Here is a 20,713-nt window from a genome sequence, read left to right as displayed (position 1 = left end):
AACTTGGAGAAGCCGAAACATTTTGCAAAACCTCCCACTCCACAAGGTTTTCCCAGCCCTAAATACTTGATATTTTAGTAGCTGTTGAATTTCAGAAGTTCAGTATTTCAACTGAAGGCGATTAACGAGGAGAGGAAAGGAGGGAATCAAAGCCCCCGGTCCTGCGAGTGCTCTCAAAGGAGATTTCAGGTAGAGGTGACACTTCTTATGTTGGCTGTGATCACACCGCCCCTGTCAGACACTGCAGCGATCGCTCCGCTCCGCTCACACTCCCCTCTCTCCCTCTCCCTTTTGTTCCCGTTGCCATTTTCTTTGTGCAACTCCACCTTTTTTGTGTCACATAAGAAGGAAAAAAAAAAAAAAAAAAAAAAAGAAGAAGGATATTTTAATCTTCTTTGCTGTCCTTCAGAGTCAAAGGGAGCGGCTGCTGGGTCCCATCCCCGCTCCCCCCGCCCCGCGCTGTGCCGGGTGCTCGTGCCCGGGGGTGCAGCTCAGCACCCATGGACCCACAGCAGCACCGACACCACGGAGCCCGGTCCACGCAGGATGGGATGCTGCCAGCCCACTGCCCTGCGTGGAACGAGCTGATGGGAGAGAGCTCTTCCAAAGGGGGCTGGGAAGGGCGTCCTTCCCCACCCTCCCCTTTCCCGGTGGAACCGCAGGAGAAGGTTTCACTGACAGTAACCTACACTGGCAAATGCAACCCAACCAGGACAATGAAACGGGAAGAGCAAAGTACGGATCTGATCACCAGAGGGAAGAGCAAAGCTTCTGGGGAGCAGCCCCGGCTGCGGAGTCAGTCCTTCGCAAGCGCGGTGCGTGCGCTGTCTGACGTCTGCTCGTGCTGCGACGCTGAGCTCCAGCCCACTGGGTCTGGAAAAATGCTGCTCTGGTTTAGTAACTCTCGGCAGTTGGCAGTTTCACTTTAAATTGCAGCGTTAATCAGAAACACATTGTCCATATTGTCAACACTTCGTTTAACCACTTCTATAAATTCAGTATTAGTGTTAAAAAGATTCTGATTTGATGGATGAAATAGTCATCCTCCTGCAAGCCAAGCCCAATAAAAGAGAGCTAATAATTCAAGGAAATAAGGCAGAAGATACTCGACGGAGGCACAAACGGGTGAGATTTCCCTTCATTTGCATCCGGCTGTGAAAGATGGGCCCGTGACGGCAGAGAGGCAAGCGAGGGGAGCAGCGCCCGGCTGGCTGCCCCGGCAGGACCCGCGGTAGGTGGAACGCTCAGAGGAGAGCACGGGGCCCCCGAGCTGCACAAGGACACGTTATCATGATTACATGGTGCGAATGCACTCTGGATATTTCCTCTTTTAAAGATGGCACCAGCTGCCCCAGCACGACAGCTTTTCCAGGCCTTTTCCGGCTTCCTGTGAGGCGAGTCCACGCGACGCAGGCTGAGATCCCCCCACTCCCCTGCGTGACGGGAGCAGCCACGCCAAGAGAAATACCCAGGAATGAAGGGAAATACCCAGGGATTAAACCTTCCTCCTGCAGGCTGGGGCTTGTTTCCTCCCCGGGAGGGTTGCCCCTTCCTGGGAGGACACGTCACGCACCAAGGCAGGGACTGCAACACCAAGAAGCTGGTTTTGGGAGCATATATGAGTTATCTTATTATTATCACTTTTGTTGGTGCCTCTTTAATCAGCCCACCCTCAGCGGGACCACCTGAAGGAGAACATCCCCAGGTTAGCGGGTGGCACGGGCACCCCCCGCACCCCACACTGCTCTGAGCCGTTGCTCACCGTTCTTCAGCCCGGCCAGTAAGGGGGGGGATGCCCTTCAGGAGTGATGGGATCTCAAAACGTGTTTTTGAAGTCTTATTGTCTCTGCTGGCAGCCCACGCACGTGGGAGGCTGGGTCACCCGTTTGGGGGTGAGTCCGGGGGAGAGGAGGCACGGCACGAGGGGTGCAGGGTGCTGCGGCGCTCAGCATCCAGCCACCAACCTCCCCTTAGGAGAAATCGCCAGGAGCTTCGCTGCCGCGAACAAACAGCCTGGTTGCAGCCCGGGGATGGAGCAGGGGGGGCTCAGGGAACCACCCCCCCAAGCCGTGGGACCTGCCTGTCTTGCAGCAGGAGGGGGGGTCCAGGTCACGGCCAGCCAGGCAGGAGGGGGCAGGGGGGGCTGGGGGCACCGTGGGACCCGCGTCCTGCCCGCACCCCGGGACGCTGCCTTCGCACCCTTCGGGCTTGGCCACGGCTCCTCAGGCGTTGCCCCCACAGCAGGCTTAGCCCCTGCAGCGCTGCAGTGACCTGAATTTCCTACACCTCCGCCCCTTCTTAATGGAGCCTTCTGAAAACAGTTTTTTAAAAAATGCGAGCCAGGCCCCGGATTCCAAATCTAATTGCATGAAACGAGAGGCTTTCAGCACTTCTCATCCTACACAAATAGTTTCCATTTTGATTCCCAATCTACTTGACAAAGTATTTGAAAGTTGTTGTTTTTACTGCAATATGAGTATAAAAAAAATAGCTCCACTCAGTGAACTTGGAAGTCATGGAATAATAATCCAACAACACAAGCCTTCTTGGAAAACTCTTCTGAGAATAACAGTGCCCTTGGGCATGTCTAGAGCCTTGTTTATTAAAACAATATAGTTTAAGAATTAATGCATTTATAAAGCAGGACTTATTATATAAGAATATCGTGCTTCTTTCATCGTTACAAAGGCTCTAGTTACTAAATTAATGTAACACATTTTAAAGGTTTTTCTCTTAATCTTATTTGGATTTAGGTAGCTGGTTTTGAGAAAAATATGGAAGAGGGGATAAAAGGAAACCTTTCCACAAATACTCATGTCAGCCAAACTCTTCACGGGTTCTGCTTCTTCAACTGAAGAATGCAAGAAGAGATCAAAATTAGGGGAAATAAATCACATTTCCAGAAAAGTCTGTATTTGTGTTGGAACAGAGGATGTCTGACGGAGCAGGGAGATATTGGGGGACTAGGCAAGTTAGGAAGAATTAAAAGTAAATTAAGGTTCCGGTTCTGCAAACAATTGCGCACATGGCTAATTGATGTGTGTGAGCCAGGCACACGCGTGTCGGCGGGGCTGAGCGCTGCGGTGACACTGTCTGGGTGACACTGGCTGGGTGACACTGGCTGGGTGACACAGTGCTGCGGGTCCAGCCTAGGGACAAAGGTGCCCCTGGGCTCTCTCTGGGGATGGGGGGGGGGACGACACACACAACCGTGTCAGGAGATACCGGGGTGTCCCGGGGGCAGCAGCAGCCCCCTGACACCCCCTCCACCACGGGGCAAGGGCTCATCCTGCTGCTCTGCACCCACCCCGCACCGCACTGCCCGTTCCCTCCTTCCCAAGGGCTCCAGGGCTCCCTGTGCCTCTCCGGGCTGGGCTGGATATCCACCTTTTCCTCCAGGAACTTGGTGGGATAAATCAAGGGAGACAAGCCCTGCTGCTGACAGCACCTGTAATGAGCTGGCTGAGCTGCCGCCAGGCGCTGGTTTATGGGTGTCGCCTGGCTCTCGGGGGGGGGACAGGCATGGAGGAGGGGTGGGCCAGGGTGGGGTGGGGGTGGGATGTGTGGGATGGGGTGAGATGGGATGGAATGGGGTGAGATGGATGGGATGGGATGGGATGGGATGGGATGGGATGGGATGGGATGGGATGGGATGGGATGGGATGGGGTGAGATGGGATGGGATGGGATGGGATGGGATGGGATGGGATGGGATGGGATGGGATGGGATGGGATGAGATGGGATGCAATGGGGTGGGATGGGATGGGATGGGATGCGATGGGGTGGGATGGGATGGGATGGGATGAGGTGGGATGGGATGGGATGCGATGGGGTGGGATGGGATGGGATGAGGTGGGATGGGATGGGATGCGATGGGGTGGGATGGGATGCAATGGGGTGGGATGGGATGGGATGTGATGGGATGGGATGGGGTGGGATGGAATGGGGTGGGATGGGATGGGATGGGGTGGGATGGAATGGGGTGGGATGGGATGAGATGGGATGAGATGGGATGCAATGGGGTGGGATGGGATGGGATGGGATGGGATGCGATGGGGTGGGATGGGATGGGGTGGGATGGTGTGGCTGGTCCCTCTGGCACCCAGAAATGTCTCCTGGCCCACATCACGCTGCCCCACCAAGGGCAGGGACCCTTTGCTATCCCCAGTCCTTACGTCGTGGAAGCCTCGAGGGAGGAAGAGGTGCTTATTTTAAAGTCCCTTTTGGCTGGGAAAGGTCTGGATTTCATAAGCCCTTTTTAGTGCGAATTTTTTGCAATTTTTCACAGTGATATCACTTTAAGGTTTTCCATAGCCTCAGAATATCTTCCAATTAATGGAAAAAACATTAATGTCCGTTCAGGAAAATAATTTTTCCACCGCTGAAGAATCTCTTTTGTCATGCCTCATGCAGCAGAAGCTTCCGGATGAGCACATCCTGGAGAGCTCCAGCCCCACAGCCCCGAGGACCCGGGCTCTGCCAGCAAGGTCACCCCGGCTCTGCGGCCAGGGCAGGAGCAGGGACGCGGGGATGCTTTCCAGACCCTTCCAGCAGAACAAAACGACCCACCTTTCCCTGCTCCAGCTCTGAACCCGGCCCTCGGGAGGAGGGACCCATCCTGTGCGGTCAAAGCTCCCACCATTCGTGCGAAGCCTGGGCTGGCTGAACCCCTCTGTGTGTGCCCGGGGGCACAAAAGAGCCCCAGCCCAGGCCACCCCGAGCCGTGCCCCGGTCCCGCGCCAGCCCAGCCGTGCCCTGCTCCCCATCACCTCCCGCCCGGTGTGCCGGGGGCTTACCCACGGGCGCCATGCACCGTGCAGGTTACCCACGTGTGAGCCCCGGGCCAGCAGTGGCCAAGGCCAGCTCCTACCCAGCCCCGCACCCCGGCTCCGAGCCGTGCCGGGACCTCACGCTGCCCCGGCGCAGCACGCACAGCCGGCGAGCGGGAGGTCAATACCTGTGTGTCCATCTTGCTTTAAATAGCCCTGCTGCTTAGGCAATGAACCACAGAAAAAAATGACTTCGGAAATGCTGAAATAAAAATATTTCGAATGAAATACCTAAAAATCTCCAAGTTGACCATGGTACTGGCTAGGAAAACACAGTGTATATTGTTGCGTGGTCAAGTTTCCAAACTTGTGGCGAAAAGCCACATCCTATTATTTCTGGAATTTAAACCAGCATTCAAATCTAACAACTTTTCACTAACATCAGTGACACAGAGAAATCTTCACAGCAGCACTGCTTGGTGAGGAGCACCTTGGGCTTTCCAAAAGAGGAAAACAAGGGAAAAAACCCTTTAGGGCTGCTGGTGCCAGCTGGCTGGGGCATCCCTGTGAAACGCGGTGCTGCCCGGCTGTTCCTGCTGGTATCGCTGGGCCGATGCTCAGGGACAGCCCAGGGCAGAGCCACAGTCCTACCCCCCTGATCTGCGTCCCAATTAGAGAAACACTCACTCTCTGGTGCCTTTGTAAATAAGGGATGGAAGGAATCCAGTCTTTATTGTTTTATTTCCACATAATCCACACCTAGCTGGTAAGGGATACAAGCATGTTCAAGGATGTTATTCGTAGAAGATAAATATCCTATCATCTCATAAGTGAAGTATTACTTTTACAAGAAGCATTGTCATATAAAAGCTACTTGAAGAACTTGCACTTGCTGAAGAGGCTGAAGCAGGCATCAGGCACACAGCTCTTGGAAATCCGAGGTGGTTGTGAGAACATCATACTGCTCCTCCCCATTCTACTGAATAAAAGAAATGATGGGGTTTTTTTTCAGCCTCTGGTATCTTCAGTCAGACTCCGGAACAGTTAGCAGACATTGTAAACAGAATATGCTTTAAAACAAGACTGTAAATAAAATTTATGGCTGCTGTAACTTACAGCATTCAGACCACGGGATTCTTCTGAAAACATGTGCCTTTTTCTTATTTAGAGATTTCACATTTGGAACATTTGATCCCCTTTCAGTTTTTGGGATACTGCAATTTCTATGATCACTCTTGAAAAGCTGAAGAACATTTTGGTGACCTGCGCCTGCTTCGCTTTCCCATGCCACGTGCTGCTGTTTTCTGCATCCTCAGTTCAAAAATACACCCTATTTCACAGTTAATTTTCAGCATATGTCTTGTGCAGAACTAGGATTTGACCTCCCACGGGCAATATTCCCAGGTTAGGGTTCTACCTATGAATAAATTCACTTTCTCCACTCACTTGTGTGTCGGCATGCAAGTTCTGTGACCCAGAACCACCCTCTAATACAACAAGACAAAGAACCTGGGTGAAAATGTGGGGGGGTGGGAAAAGAGGAGAAAAAAAGAAGAATGACAACGAGCGATCACCCTGCAGATTGCCGAAGGGTTTCTCTTCTTTCCCGTTCCCAGGGAATGTTCCCCCCAGCCCGGGCTCGGAGCAGGGTTGCGGGCAGGAGGGAGGGTGAAGGACGGCTCTACCCCCCGCCCAGGCTGGGGGCTCCAGCCCCGCCAGCCCCCTCTGGCCCCGGGCTGTCCAGCTGGGCTGAGGTGGTGGAAATTTTGCTCCTTCCAGCTTCGTTTTTTCAGTTGACACTCTTGGCGAGGTTTCTGTTTTGCTTCAGATCGAGTTCCACCTTCTCCCCGTGGTGCAAGAGCTTGGCCCGGGTCTCAGAGGTCTTCGGCTCTGGCAGCAGCCTCTGGAGCAAGTGGAAATTCTCAGGGTTCCACGAGAAAGCGGACGGCGCTGTCAGCTCTGCCCAGGGGGGGGCTGGCGGGCGGCGGGCAGCCCCCCACAGCCCCCCCGTCCTCAGCCTGGGAGAGCAAACCCCTCTTTTAAACACCGAAACTGAGCAAAAAGCTTTCCCCGTCGCCCTCACTTAGCCGGCAGCAGGGAGTGTTGGGGACATGGCCAGCACGGAGATGGGGTGACACCCCCGGGGGCACCCGCAGCACCTTGATCCCGACAGCGAGGAGGGGAGACGTGTGTCCTCCCATTCCCGAGGGGTGATGCCTGATAAATTCAGTGACAGCACGGAGAGGGATTTTTTTTTTTTTTTTCTCAATAAAAACCGAAAAGGTTTTAAAGACTTAACAAAAATAGCTTTGAACTGTGTCTGAAATGGTATCGCTCTGGGGTTCCAGGCTTGCAGTGGCGTTAGTAGGAAATTTTCTGATGGAGCACTTTCTTTGGGAACTGCAGTTTCAGTGATTTGAGAACATTTCACAGTCATATATTGATTTCAAGTACATTTTTACATGGATTCCGTTTTGCTACTGCTGATACATTCCGTTTGGGGTTCATCTTTGTGTTTCATCAAATATTTAACTGCTAACAAGTAATATCTGCTAAGAATATGAAATTTCAGAAAACTTTAAGACATTACTTTCCCAATTCAAAATATCGTTTAAAAAGTCATTTCCTGCATGAGATACGTCCTGATTTCCAACTGGTTGCAATTTCAGAATGAAAAGCTTTGCTATTACTATTTTGAATTACAGTGACTCGTGATGATGAAAGCAGTGGCGATGACATCATTCCTGCTGGTTTGCACCAGGAAGCTCTTGCCTTCAGTGGCGTCAATGCATGCAGAGGGAGGACGCACCAGTGCCACATTTACAGCTGTTCATTGTGCTTTTTCGGGTGATAATCACACCCCGCGAGCCAGATGAGCAGCAGGAGAAGCTGGGGGAAGCCTGGAGCCCGGGCGAGCCCCGCGGGGTCGCGGCTCTGAGGGTCCCTGTTCCCTTGGGGAAAGGGCTCAGCACAGCCCGGGGGCTGCTGGAAGTGCTGCAGGGGGGCAGGAGGCTAAAGGGAAGGGAAAACCCACTTAAAGATGCACTTTTTGCAGGCAAAATAGGTGGAGAGGACAGTTTAAGGAACTTCTATGGAAGCATTCCCTTGGGGTCGGGGAGCTCATCCTGCACGTGGCTGTAGGGCCAAGCGCCCGCAGCACCCGGGCTCCACGGAGGGACAGAGCCGGGGCGAAGACCCCGGGCGCCGCGGGAAACTTCCGCAGAGGCACGCGACGACCGCGTTGTCAAACTCCTCCACGGGTTTGTAAAGCCGGCGCGATAACGGCCGCGATCGCGCGCAGCCGCCGGAGCTGATGGGTATCTGGCGCGGAGGCTGAATAGGGCCGCGGGCTCCGGGAAGCTCTGAGCTTTCCTTCGGAGCCCAAAGGAAATAAAGCCCTTGGTGAAATAAGCAGATCAGATAAGCCGGGAGAAAAATGGAATTGCATAAAGTAAAAAATAACTTATCTATCTGGTTTTCACCACGTACAAAAAGCGAAAGCTGATCCTGAAAGATACCTGATGGATGCACGCTCTCTGGTTCAGACGCAAGGCTCCCGCCCTACTTTTGAGAAAAACGGGGAGATCTGTAGCTGGGGTCAGCAAGTCGCACTGCACAGTCCTTTTAACCAGCATTCAAAGGCCGTCAGGCTTGAAAGCGTTTAAACCCAGGAAATGCTAATACTATATTTTATTACATTTTAAAGAGACAAAAATCCTTTGGCCCAAATCCGCTGTGCAAAATAAACAATATTTTAGTTCTGAGCTATGCACATCGGGTCTGTAACGTCTGCTCCGTTGTGCAGATAGGCGGCTGTAACATAATGCTTTTCCAAGGGCTCCGAAGCTCCAGTGGGGCCCCTGCTTGACTCAGGGAAGGAATTGGGTTCACATAACCCTCACTTAAAAAATAGACTGGCACATTTTTGCTTTATCAAACTCTATTTGCAAAAGACTAGGGCTAAATGATCTGAAAAGGTTATTTTGAAACAGGGTCACCCTTGCTGCCACAGGTCTAATAAAACAAAACTATAGCCAAATTAGAAACATATTTCATCTAATAGGGGAAAATATAATTGGTGAATCTGTCTGGTGTTTGACCTACAGTATTTATGCTAAATGAAAGTTTAAATATATCACAATGCAGCATGAACAAGAAAAGCTGCATTCACTATATATTCTGTGGTTTGATCCCTTCCCCTTAACCCTTAGCTTCGCACGAAAGCCAACATCAGCATTAGCTTTGGCCACGTTGCACAGATGCTATGAAATAAAAGTGATGGCCAAGATTCGCAGAAGTGATGAGTGATTCTGGGTAAATACCCCGGAATCCAAGGCGGGGGGTTCAGAAAACGCCGAGTGCTGTCCCTCTAAAGCTCAGGCTTCTCGGGGCAGGGACCTCGACGTCCAAGCTCGGATGGTCCCAAGGCAGATCTGAAGCCAGATTCTCAAACTTCTCCAAAGTCGCTCCCTGCCCTGACAGGGGTGTCGCGGCTGCACCCAAGGGCCGTGCCATGGGCCGGTTCTGGGGCTGAGGGACGGTGCCAGCCCGGGATTCCCTGGGGACGGGTCTTCTGAACACCCTGAGCCTGCCCATGCCCCCCCAGCCCCGGCACAGCTGCTCACGGAGGGCGGTCGCCGCTCTCACGTGCGTTCGGTGATGAGGCGGGAGGTGTAATTTGTGGTCAACCAGCTGTTTATAATTCCCAACGCCTTTAGAGCCCCTCCCCCTGCCCCCAATAATTTATGTTCTGCATAAAAGCGAGAGGATCCTTGAGCAGCAGTGATGGATGAAGGATATTATTAACAAGGATATCATTTTAAGAGAGTCTGTCTTTCGGTTCCTCGCAGTTACATAGCATTTCATAAATTTCATAATAAATTGGTTCCCAACTCGTTAGCCTGGCAGCAGCACCCCGGCCAGCCCCGTCGGCAGATTCGAGGGCTCCTGGGCTCCATCCACATGGATCTGCTCCCCATGGACCACGCAGGTCCTGCCCCAGCCACTCCTGAGCCTGACTCAGGTGCTGCCGTGCAAATCACCTGCAATAACCACGAGGGCTCTTACCTGCGCAGAGGAAGGATTTTCAGGTAAGATTTTTGGCACCACAGTGGGAACAAGCACAGTCTGTCCGGGTCTAGCCAGCAGCTGCAAACCCCGATTTCAGTGTCAGAGCTGCAGAGTCCTCGTCCTCCCCCCGGCTCCCCCACCTGCCCCATGCCCCACGGCAATGCTCCCCTCCCCAGCCCCCCCCCCCCCCCCCCCCCCCGTAGCTCCCAGTTCAGCCCAGCATGAAGGGACGGTTTGCCACCGGCACCGCACAGCCCCCACTGCGCCGCAGCCCCGGCCCAGAGCAGCTTTTCGGGGGGGGACGGTCACCCCTGGGCACGGTGGAAGAGCGGGATGGCTTCAGCTTCTGGGCGGGGGAAGCCCCTCCGCAGGGATATACGGTGTTTGCTGGGAGCACGCTTCTGACGAGGGACGTGCGCCAGTCCCTGCCTTCCCTTGCGCCCATGTGCTTCAGCAAAACCCGCGTACGCTCAGCCAGACTTGTGGAGCTGTGATTCATCTCTCACAGAAGTTCAGCCTAAAAACAAAAAACCCCAAGCAAACAATCCTTTAAACTCCAAGTCCCAGTAAACCGGCCCCTCCAGCAGGAGGGACGCGCGGCTTATTCCAGTGAAGTGTGTGGGGAGAGCGCGGGGCACAGGGAGGACCCGGCTCCGTTCCCCTGGGCTCAGCTAAAACTCCAAACAGAGCAGCAAGGCTACAACAAGGAGCTGAGAAGATGGACTTGGAAGACGGGGAGCTTTTTTCTTTTCCTTTTCTCCCCCTTTTTTTTTTTTTCTTAAAAAGCTTTATGTGGAAGAGAAAGAGGCTAATTAAATTCTTTTGCTGAACATATTTAGCGAGTCTTTCAGAGAAGTGATTGCGTTTGGCCGCTGTCCAACAGCGAGGAGATAGGATTGTGTTCAGGAAAAAGCGAGAGCGGAGCGCTGATTTAGGAGGATCCAGGCAGATGACCAGCTGACAGGGTCTGGCCTGTCTCAGACACCGAGGGAGGAAGGATAAGGGTGGCCAAGGTGGCCTTCTCGAATTCCTGGTGTATGAGGTTAACGCGGATCTCATCTCCACGACATCCTCCAGTGCTTAATTTACAGTATGCCCCGAGCGTGCGCTCGCAGCCTGTGCACCACGCTGCCTCCACCAATACAGGCATTATTATTTATTCAGTACCAAGCATCCCATGCATCCAAAAATAAATAAAACTGTTTGTTGCATCAGCAGCCCCGAGGCCGCACTCAGAGCTGCGCTGACACTAACATGTACTACAATTGCCAGCTTCGTTCATGTCCAACGAGCATCGAATTCAGCTCTGAACTTGGGTGCTTGGCTGAGATGAATTTCCAGGCTGCCTTGCCCGGCTCTGGATGTCCCGGCACACGGGACCCTCCACGTGGGACCATGGACTGGCACGTGCTGCCCACTGCAAGTGCTCCCAGCTGGGGGCACGGCACCGTGCACCCCCCCCCCCCGGGAGCCTCGAGGTCACGGTGTGTTTCGGGGGGGCCGCAGCACCGGCGTGGCTGACGGGGTGCCACGCCGCGCCGTGCCGCGTGTGGGGATGGGGCACAAGGCAGCCCGGCCCCGAAATCCCCGCAGCGAGCCCCCGTCCCAGGCACGGTGGGGAACCCACCCCCGCGCCGCCCCGGCTGCCGGCGGGACACCGGCTCCTGCCGGGTGGCACATTTACATCTCGTCGGCACATTTACATCTCTTCACCTATTTCCGGGGCAAATTGCCTGGTTTTATGACGCCTGACCGGCTCCCTCGGGGATATCATTAGGCAGGCAGTTAGTGAACCGCGACATGAGGTTTTGCTTTTCCCACAAGGTTCCTGCGAGAAGGCCCTCCCTCCCTCCCCCTGCATTTATCTTATCTCCAGGGGAGGTTGAGCTCAGTCCCCTGACCCCTGGGTGCTGGGGAGCCCCAGGGAGCTCCAGAGCACCCACCAGCACCATCCTCATCCTCAGCGGCTGCGCCTGGGTGCTCGGCTGCTCTCTCGGGCAGGTTTCCCCTCGTATTTCAGCTCTTTGCTATGAGCAGCCTTTGTGCAGGAGTCTGGGAAGGGCCTTAAAGCCGGAGACACGCCAGCCACGATTTTTGCTTTGGCATCCCAGGGCTCTGCGCATCGCCAGCCCCACCGACACCGCGGGCTCGTCCGACGTGTGGGTCGGGCAGCAGCCCCGCGTCGTTCCCGGCGCTGCCGTGCACGAGGAAGGGGCCGTGGGACCCCAGCCCAGCCCTGCCCGGGTCGAGCTTCGCCCTGGGGCAGCGGTGGCTGTGCCCCCCAGCAGCGTTCCCCCCGGAGCTGAGAGCCCCGGCACGGCCGGTCGGATGCCCTTGATGGCGGGTGAAGTCCTGGACAGCCGGCCCCCCGCTCAACATTCCTCAGCGCTGGGGCTCCCACACCGCCCCACTCACACAAGGCCCTTTACTGGGAAAGTCTTCACGGAGACATGGTTCCATCCCAAGCAGATGTTTCAAATTTGTTGCTAACCCGTATTTATTTAGACTGATAATAACAGGCAGCCCTCCAATTGTGCCGGGAGTTTTTACAATAAACTCAAGCTCACACTATCAAAAGCAAATCAATTAAGAGGCGCTATCGGGCCCCACCCACCCCAGCGATTCCCGCTGCTCAGCACCGGCGCAGCCGGGTCTTTCCCGAGCTGGGGGCTCCCCCCAGCCTCCCCCCGAACCCGGCCAACCCTCTCCGAGGGTCCCCACGGCGCCACGCGCGCCCTCGTCCCTTTCCCCAGCTAAAGCTCTGTTTTAATTGACTTCAGAGAGAGGAACAGTGGTGCTCTCTAAGGGGAGGATTGATTTAGACGTGCAGTTTTCTCCACAGACTTTGCAAATGGTTGTAACAAGGTCACAGAGAAAAACAATTTTATCCTCTGATTACTGTAACATGATATGAGCTTGGAATTGCATCCACTTTGCCTATTTATTTAGGCGTTGCTAGTCTGGTCCCTGAAGAAAACCTCCCAGTGCAGGAACCACATGTGAGCAGGGCCAGGATTGCTCCCCAGTGCTTCCCAGTGCTCCCCAACCATCTGCAAGTGTCATTCCTGGGTGCTGCAACGGAGCTGCCGCAGCTCCCAGCGCAGCTGAGCTCAGCACAGTGAAAGTCCAAACCACTAAAAAAGCGGGGTGCGTTTTGCGAGACGGCCTCTGGATGAAGAACATCTTCCTGCATCATTTTGTATTAGTCCAAAATGGCCTGCTTAGGAAGCGCAGCAGGGAAAGTATACAGCACATCATCTCTTCTTGATCAAGCTACATCCATACAGAAAAATGACTACAGCAGTTGTACATACCTCACTTTGTGAGAATACTCATCCAGAGTGAAATATTACAAATATTCAGTGAATTGTCAAAATAATGGGAATATAACAAGGTCAAAATACTAAGCCATCTGATCGTAATCAGCCCTAACTCCAGCAAAGCCAGGTTTAAAGGAGATTGTTTTGTCAAAGGTTTTTCATGGCCCGATGGCTTTGTAGCACAAGGTTGTTTGGATCAAGTCATTTCTGATGAACATTTATTATGGTGAGGAAATGTCACATTCATTTTATGCTGTGAAAGTTCATAAACTTTCTCAGATAATTTAAGGACTTCACAGCCCGTAACCTGTTGCCTTAGGAATGATTTAAATGCAGAGGACAAGCAGAGCGTGAGGCTGGGACACCAGTTTTGGCACCCACCGAGGAGTGCCAGCGCCAGGGGATATGGGTGCTGTGGGAAGCCGGGGGGTCCCCGCCCGGCACAGAGCCCCCACCGCCACCCAGGCATGGACCAGGCAGCCGGCACGGCACGGTGCTCGGCCTGGAAAAGCAGCCACTGGTTTCACCCGTGTGGACACCACTGCCCAGGGACGGTCCGGGAGGGAGGAGACGTCCCGTGGGTGCCCAGGGTGCTGCCAGAGGAGGGTGGGTGCAAGCATCCGGGAGCTGCTGGGGGCGAGGGGCAAGCCGGCATCTCTCAGGGGAGGAACCGGCGCCCCAGGACTTCCCACACTGCAAGGGTTAACTCTCCCGCCCGCGAGCGGTGGGGTTTTGCTGACTTCTTGCTCTTACATCATGGCTGTGCTATGAGGCCTGGCAGGGGTCCGCGTTTCAGCGCCGCGGCTCTCGGCTCCGTGCGCTGTGTGATTTTTGGCACAGGGGAAGGGACCCTCTGCCGGGGCAGCACGGATGGGGCAGAGGCACCGAGCGCGCCCGGCCCCTTCCTGGGGCTGCCCAGAGCCCCGCGGTCGGGGGCTCCCCCGTGGGAAGGAAAGTGCCAAAAAGTTGCTAACCGGGCTGAGAGGCTGGGGAGGATTGCTCTGCGCAGCACGGCTCTGCATGACGGTGTGGCACAGCATGGCACGGCACGGCACGGCACAGCGCAACGTGGCACAACGTGGCACGGCACAGCATGGTGCAGCACAGCGTGGCACGGCGCGGCACAGCACAGCACGGCACAACGTGGCACAGCATGGCATGGTGCAGCACGGCACAGCATGGTATGGCACAGCACAGCATGGCACAACGTGGCACGGCACGGCACGGCGCAGCGTGGCACGGCAAGGCGAGCTCCCCGGGCTGCCCCTAGTCCATCGGGCAAATTTCGTCTGGGGGAATTTCCCCAGGAACCAACAGACCCGGAGCTGCCTGGCCAGGGTGGAGGTGCCCAGCTCTGGCCCCGCGCTCCAGCAGCGAGACACCGGCCTCCCAGCTCCAGGCTGCGGGGATGAACGCCCGGAGCGCAGCCAGGCAGCCCCAGCCAGCGACTCCTTCAAATCATCAATTACGCCGTGACAGCCCCGCAGAAGAGGAGGGGAAGTCAGGGACATGCTGTGAGCGAGAGGCCAGAAGGAGAGAGAGCGGTAGTTAGAAAGCACGGCTGTGAGTCCGGAGGCAGCAATGGTATTTCCAGATGCACGAGGCCTTGGTGGGTGTGTAACGGTCCTGAGCTGCCCTGCAGCACCAGCACCGCTCGCCTGCGGGGCCGCCGGGCGTTTCGGGGGCAGGAGCTGGTCGAGCTGCTCCTCCCGCCCTGCACGGGCTCCCCCGGGGCTGAACTGGGGAGTGGGACCAGAGTCATGGGGGGCACGGGGCCGACACGGTCCTAGTGTTGCTTATAAGCACCGTTAATACTCTGAAAGAGAGAATAAACACACTATCAGTAAAGTTTACAGATGAGACTCAGCTGGGGAAAGTTGCAAATACCACCAACGGCAAAAGACACAGAACTTGGAAGAATTGGGAAAATGCAGAAAACAACCAAGAGAAACACGACTGGGACACAGCGCAGCTGAGAGAGCCGAGACACGAGGGAGTGAGAGGGAGGAAACAGGAAAATCTGGATGCTGTTGCGATGGGAGAGGCAAAAAAGATTCCAGACAGAAAATTTGGGATGAGTCTGCGATGACGGATGAGAGCAAAGATCGTTCCCACTCCCGCTGTTGTTCCAGTCTGTGGAAATGTGCTGGTCTCTACCAGCAACCAAAGCAAAGTGGGGTGCTGTGCTTCGGTCGGGACAGGAAGGGGCTCCTGGAGGAAAACAAGAGCCCCGGCCACTGAGCCTCCAGCCGGGCTTGGTGCTGTCCTCCGGCTCCCTCGAGCCAGGGCAGGGGCGGGTAGGGGTGTCCTGACTGCCTGCCGTGCCTCTGTTCGATGGGAGGCACACAGGGTTGGACCCAAGTGCAGATCAAGAATTCACGATTTTCTGTTTCCCTGGCAGAAGGATGTACGAGACACCCAAAGGAATTAATAGAAACTTTCATTTTGTGTGCTAAAAAATCAAAACAAAAACACGAATAAGAAGATAGACTAAATATTGGGAAATACATCCTGGAGAGCAACCTCGTCAGGTGACCTTCAGATCTTCTGACAGATCTTCACCACCTCTGGGTCTAGAAAACAACGAGGCCAGTTGTGAATTTACCTATTATTCAGCACAACAAATTTAATTGGAACATGGGAAAATCATCAGCAGCAACTTCCTTTCAAAACTTATTTGTGATAAAAATAGTCCACAGAAGAATAAAACGAAACACAAATATGCATGGGGCTAATATTAAATTACCTCGGTTTTAACATATCTGAGCTGAGAGGGAAAAGTAATGACATCTGGACAAACCATTAAGGGTAACAGGCTCCACGGTATGCCGGAGGGTCACTGCAGCCCCTTCCAGCGTGGCAGCAAGGATGGCTCTTGCTGGTCCAGGCTGGAGCACAGGGAACACGTTCCCCGGGCTGGCAGTTTCTGACCTCAGCAGGAGGAAGGGCTGGTTTCAGCAGAGCTCACTGTGCTGGGGAGAGGCGGAAAAACAGGCCACCAAACTGGAAATAATTCCCAACTGGCTGCTTCTTCTCAAAAAGTAGGTTACTTCCCCATGGCTAACATCACTGTCACGTTTTATGTGTCTTAGAAATCCACAGACCTGATGGATGGAGAGCGGAACTGAAATGAAAAGCTGGGAGATAATGGTCTTGTGCACTTCTCCTCTTTGCCCCGTCCCCGAGGTGGGGGCTGCAGAAGGTTTGCAAACCCGGGAGCGCCCTGCCCTGCCTGCGGAGCAACCTCGGGGACACCCTGGGTGCGGGGGTGCCTGCACGGGAACCGTGCTGGAACGGGGACCCTCTGTGCTCAGCCCTCCCCAGCGCTGGCCAGGGAACCCTGCCCTTGAAGCTGGGAGGAGGTTTTGGTTTAGAAAAAGGAAAGGAAAATCAAGTGCAGTTCACGTTTAGGAAAACAAACCACCATCAGCTGCGTGAGAAGATAAAACCCTCTTCCCGTTCTCCGCACGGGAGCCCGGCGTCCCCGCAGGAGGACGGAGGGCTCCGTGGGCACCCACGTGCGTCCCTCCCTCCCCATCACGGTGGGGGAGAGGCATGCCACCAACATTACAACTCCACCACGTTCAGCACCGGCTCCGAGGCCCCGTTTGATGCCGTGAGCCCCCCCAGAGCCATGCCCGTGCTCCGGCCCGTCCCAGCGCTCTGCCGTGGGGTGACCCGCGGCCCCGAGTCGCACCGTGCCGGGGCTCCGGGCTGCCCCACTGCAGCCCCCCCAAGCCCCAGCGGGATGATGTGGGGTTGGCACAGATCACCAGGGCATGGAAAAAAAGGCAAAGAGACCCGGGAGCTGGCCCGGCCTGAGCTTTTTGTAAGCAGCTCAGTGAAGCGCAGGGGCTGCACGTCCGGGCGCTCCGCTCAGGACTCCTGCATCTCATAAAGCAAACGTGTGCAGAGCTAGCGCCCGAGCACGCGTGATTACGGCGAGGAGCAGCTCCCCGTGGCTGGCACCGGGATGGGGACCGTGGGGCAGGAGCACGGCCAGCACCATCCTGCACCCCGGCCAGTGCCGCCGGCACAGCGCTCGCCCAGCCATGCCAGACCCACCAAGGATGCTTCGCTTGCAGCTGCACAAGATTCTGTGATCATCTTTTTATTTAAAACCACAAAATATCCAAAAAAGAACCCGCAAGCGTGTTTATTCAATTTAACATCTGGAACATAAATAAAAGATGGCCGGAGAGCGGGATTTCTTTGGAGAGTAGGAAACAAAGTACCTTGCCACTAACTTATTTTAGCAGTTCTCTGTAATATAATTTCCAGTTCATTTGGTTATCAGAAACACTGATTATTTTCACGCTGAAGAGGCGATTTCAATGCCCAGCGCAGTACGTCCTGTGTTTGGGATTCTGTGTTAGTTTTTTGATATCCACTAATTTCTCCATGCTGAGGCAAATTTGTCACACGCATGGGTCTGTTTGATTTCATTAAACAGAATATTTAAGCATAAAAATTGTTTAATCGCCTTGTGTCATTATGAGATGAATTTCATTTTGCATACATTTGCATATTTCATCAAAATTAAGGCTGCTAATATGCAAATGAGAGACAGGTTGCGGCTGAGGTGTTTATTGTAATAGCTGCAGGCTGTTCCACTTGAAAAGCTTCTGGGCGGTGTGGTGGAAGGGGGTGCAGAGACCCCCTTTGAACGCCTTTTTAAATCAATTTGCTGTTTTTTTCCCCACTAATGCCCCCTGCAAAAGCACTCCAGGTTTACAATGGGCGTTCGGTCGCTCTCGCCCCCAGTGCCTCATCTATCAGAGCTGGGAAGTCACTGTCTTTTCCCTCCACCTCAGCAAGAATCACTGAAATAAAAAATAACCCCTGCCCTCAGAACCTGGTGAAAAGCAGGGAGGGAGAGCAGAGCCCCGGGGCCGGTTCCCGGAGCAGTGACGAGCCCCAGAAAAGGGGATTTTTCCTCCAAATCCCGGGGAGCGAGGCGTCTCCCCTCTCTCATTGAGCACAGTGAAGATCAAGCACCAAGTTCCTCCAGACCTGTTTGAGAGGCCCAGACAGACAAATCAGGAAAATCAATCCAGAGTGGCTAATTAATGCAGACTTCATTAGCACGCAGCAGCTGAACGATCCGCATCCAGCGGTTATTGTGCTTTGCGGTAGGCCCAATAAATCGGGGTGAATCCAGCTATCCCAGCCGAGCACCAGGCGCTGCTTAACTTTTATTTTCTGATCGATGCAAAGGCCTCCACTGGCTTGTCACAGTCAGCACTTTTACTGCTCAGAGTGTGAAGCTCCAGAAATTTTATATGATATGGCATCAGTCCCTTATATTTTATTTTTAAAATATATTCTTTGCTTGTTACTTACAAAGTAAGATATTTCACACTTTTAACCCATTATAGAGCCAAATTTTTTAAAAAAGCCATCCTGTACATTTAGCAACTGTTGTATTTTAGAAGCTGGGGTAACAACGTATAAAATGTAAAGCCCATGATGAGCGATTAGCCACTTCGACTTGTGTATAGTAATTAAACCAAAATTAACTGGTGAACAGTCGCAGCCATCCATCCTGAGCAGGAGCCCGTTCTGCTGACTCTGCACAGAGCTCACAATGCAGAGGCACAATGTGAACTCTTGCTAGGGGCTATGGACAATGGCTGAGTAGCACAAAGGAAAGAGCTTATGGGAATTTTTAAAAGCTTTCGGAATTAACATTTAAAGCACAATGGGCTTTTTCAGCACATATTAGTCAAACCAAAAATTATATCATCACTTCTCCAAAGAAAACTCTAGCAGTGTCTTTGCTTCAGTGCTCAGAGATAAGTGCTGCCTGTATATTAGAACATGGGTATTCCCAGTTTTTTAGATTTTTTTGGTAAATATTAGCTCTGAACGGCCACTCTACGGTGACTAATAAGGGAAGGTAACCCTGCACTCCCACAACACAATTGCAAAGGAATGCAAATCCCAGTGCTATTCTGAGGATCTCTCTTCTCACAGAGGAAGGAGAATGGGACCACCTTAAGTCCTTCTGAAAGGCTAAGGCTCAAAGGTATGTATTTGTTTAAAAAAAAAAAAAAAAAAAAAAGAAGTGTAGTGATTGCAGAGAAAAGAGAAACCTGAGAGCTTATTCTTGAACAGTCAGACAGGGTCACCAAAACCAGACTAAATAGTCTGACTGCAGGGCAAAGCGCTGGGGCTGTCTGAAAAATGATCCTCTGGATGGAGGGAATAGCGAGAAAATTCAGGGCAGGAGGGCTGGGTGGGAACGCAGCGCTACCAGCGAGGCGGCCCAGGGGACCCGCAGCGTGACACCGGGGTGGGGGGGGGGGGACACACGGCAGAGCCCCCCGCCCCGCGAGGGCAGGCGCTCCCCAGGGCTCCCCAGGACCGCGAGCCAAGCCCCCCGCGTTTCTGCGGCCGCTCCTCCGCTAGTTAAAATATCAGAGCAGCGTATAAAGAAGGGATGCTCTAATATCACCCGCAGAGCGAGACCAGCTCTCGCACCACCCGGCTGGAACCGGCCGCCTGCGGCACAAACCGGCCCCGAGCTCTCGGCTTTCGCACACACCCCCCCCCCCCCCCAATTCTTCCCCCCTCCGGGTCAAGTGCCTCGAAGTGGATCTTGACCCTGGCCAGGGCAAACTCAAAAACCCTCCAGTGCCTGAGGGAGAGAAACAACTCGGCAAGAGCTCATAACTCATCCTTATTTCAGAGAGATTAAGCTTAATCTAGGAACCACTTGAAAGCTCACTGCATAAGGACTAGGTGGAAGCCTACGTTCTCCTTATAGCTCACATCTCACCCATACGCTGCTATTAATTCATGCTTTTTTTTTTTTTTTTTTTTTTCTTTTTTCCAGAGGGTTAGCTTACCCTCAGTCTAGAAGGACCTTTTCAAGATGGTCTCACTCAACAGCTGCAGAAAAGGAGCTCCTAAGAGCAACAAGCAGAAATTTCCCTCTTTGGGCAAAGCTGTGTACCACCTCCTACTAACAGAATTCCCCACCAGCATCTCACAGAACACAAGAACTCCTTTTTGTTTCCGAAAATGCCTAAACTAAAACCACCTGCTCGCTCTTTACCTCAAACTACAAAGCCAACCCCCACAGAATCTGCCCAAACCCATTTGCTTACTGGGCTTATAGGGCACCTGCCCTAGGTTTCTACCTGTGAGGAGCAGGATTGCAGGAACAAGCCCCCAGCCCCCTTTAAAAACCAGCTGCAGGTACGGTGGGGGGTGATGGGCTGGGAACAGGCTGCCCTCTTCCTCCTGGGGCTCCCTGCCCAGAGCTGAGCCAGCATCTTCCAGAAGGTATTTGCCCTCTATGTCTTTGTAGTCTGCTGCCCTTCAGTTTTGGGTGTTGTTTTTGGTTGTTTTGTTTTTTTTTTTTTTTTTTGTTTTGTTTTTTTTTTTTTTGTAATTCCTCTTGCTCTTCTGACTTTTTGTAACCTTTTCCTACTTTTCAGCTTGATTCTTCCCTCCTACAGCATAGAAACCCCCTTTCTGATTTTCCTCTTTAATACTTGGTATCAGCCATTGGTGCTTGTCACAGATTCTTAGTCTTTCTCTTAGCTT

The sequence above is a fragment of the Tyto alba genome, unplaced genomic scaffold (assembly GCF_018691265.1).
Source record: "Tyto alba isolate M040663 unplaced genomic scaffold, T.alba_DEE_v4.0 Super-Scaffold_44, whole genome shotgun sequence".
Lineage (NCBI taxonomy): Eukaryota > Metazoa > Chordata > Aves > Strigiformes > Tytonidae > Tyto > Tyto alba.
The sequence above is the reverse complement of the archived record's forward strand: the minus strand, read 5'-3'. Positions refer to the sequence as shown.